The sequence below is a fragment of the Cryptomeria japonica genome, chromosome 7 (assembly GCF_030272615.1).
Source record: "Cryptomeria japonica chromosome 7, Sugi_1.0, whole genome shotgun sequence".
Lineage (NCBI taxonomy): Eukaryota > Viridiplantae > Streptophyta > Pinopsida > Cupressales > Cupressaceae > Cryptomeria > Cryptomeria japonica.
Genome location: NC_081411.1, coordinates 48,019,065 through 48,021,279, shown reverse-complemented (window position 1 = coordinate 48,021,279; position 2,215 = coordinate 48,019,065). Strand labels below are relative to the sequence as shown.

At 37.9% G+C, this 2,215-nt stretch overlaps 1 pseudogene; it reads left to right on the top strand.

The window, feature by feature from the left end:
• Window positions 1–964: 964 nt before the first annotated feature.
• Window positions 965–1,656, top strand: LOC131046515 (pathogenesis-related protein PR-4-like; annotated as a pseudogene).
• Window positions 1,657–2,215: the final 559 nt, after the last annotated feature.

Here is a 2,215-nt window from a genome sequence, read left to right as displayed (position 1 = left end):
CACACAATCAAATAGAAAACAATGATACCTAAACACAAAATTCTAAACAATAACACATCCTTATAAGTTTTTAATCCTTCCTACATTAAATCCTTTGACTATTTTAAACCCAAGCACATTCCTCCTTTACAATCACTTTTGTAAAATAATATTTAATTCTTAATCATTATGTGAATTGGTCTATACTTATACACAAAATCGGTATTTTGCATATATCAACCTTAGGCATTTTCCTTTACAAATATCCCATATCCCTTCTTTTCAACCACATATTGCTTTGTTCCTATTCTTTAACTTTGAAGTTTCCCTAACTAATAGTCTTGCTTTGTACCCGTGAACTCTGTTTTTATATTGTATTAAGCTTATAAAACCACGAGCCGCAGAAGCCGACAGAAGACACGCAGCATGACTCGCAGAAAAAATCGGAGAAGTCAGCTCTTCTATCTTATGATACGCAGCAACACTCTCTTTTTCGTATTACAATTGGCAATCGACGACTTTATTGAATGCTCTTCAGGAAGCCAAAATAGACAATCCTCTATCTAAATAGTTAGGATTGAAAGTTCTTCTTTTGTAAAATTTATTCTAATACAATCTTAGCTTTGTTTTTTAAAAGAGTCGTGGTTTTACACTTAACAAGATTCGAATATTGTTAGACAATTTAAACCATTGAATATCTTCAATGGACATTGAGTAGAATAAGATTATAAAACTGTTTTAGACTAAATTTAACATGCTTATTGATGCATTGACTGACGCGCAATCGAGCCATATCCTTTTGCTACGAAAATAAAATAAATGGCATTCGCTTAGGTAGTCATCAAGATGACTCAGTTACATCCACCTCATAAGTAATCGTTCCGTAGTTTCTTCGACTACTTTATAATTCGGGGTGCTGGGACGCGTATAAATAGACATCCTCATTCTCATCTCCAAACAACCATTATTTCATTGTGAAAGGCGGTAGACACGAATGAAGATGAAGACGGTGTTTGCAATTGTAGTGGCAGTGGTTGTGCCATTGCTATGCGCTGCTCAGAATTGTGGATTGCAAGCTGGTGGTAGCGTGTGCAACAGAGGCGAATGTTGCAGCAAATGGGGATGGTGCGGAACTACAGATGATTACTGCTTACCTGATGGAGGCTGCCAAAGCAATTGCAAAGGTGGAGGCGGAAGCAGCGGTGGAAGCGATATAGGGTACAACATTCTGGCCACATATAACAACTACTAGCCCGAGAGGAATAACTGGGACCTGTATGCCGTGAGTGCGTATTGCTCCACCTGGGACGGAGGGATGCCTCTCTCATATGGAGGCAGAAATATGGGTGGACGGCGTTCTGCGGACCAGTGGGACCCACGGGCCAGGATTCCTGTGGCAAGTGCTTGCTCGTCACAAACCGGTACACCGGGTCACAGGCTAATGTGAGAATTGTTGATCAGTGCAGCAATGGGGGTCTTGACTTGGACGTTAATGTATTTAACCAGCTGGACACCAATGGCCAAGGAAACGCTCAAGGGCATCTCAAGGTCGACTATCAGTTTGTCGACTGTGGCGACGCCTCTTGATTTCTGTGATCCACTGATATGCCGAGCAATTTCATCCCTCGCTGATATTCATCTGTAAACAAATAAAGTATCCGATGTGTTGTGGTGGGGATTTGTCCAACTCCACCCTGTGCCATTTTCCATTTAAAGCGAACAAATTGCATTCCATTTAAATTTCACAAAACATTCAAACAGGTGCGTGTGATGGAGGTAATTAAAATCGATACGATATATTATCCCAGATTTAATAAGTGATATGATTTTTAAAGATTTAAATAATTATATATTTATCTGATAAGATATAAAAGTGCGTAATGTGGAAATTGTGATGCATTCAATGCGTAAGACATGGTAATAGTAAGCACCATGTGTAAGGGAAAACATGGTGTTTTTTCATATAAAGATGTCTTGTTGAATGTGTGGTGTATAGGAGAGAACATGATGCCTCCTAGAAAGAAAATATATTAACACAAGATAGGTTGTTATCAACCAATACATTCTAAGATGAGCACCATTTATTAGGCTGAAATGTCTACCATCTATCAGACTCTTCAAAATATCGTAATTTAAAAGTAGCAAAGTTATTTATATTGTCATTATATGTCTCCCATTTGAAATGTTTATAGTTGATTTGAACAATCGTTTCTCTTATATATATTTATTTATGTAT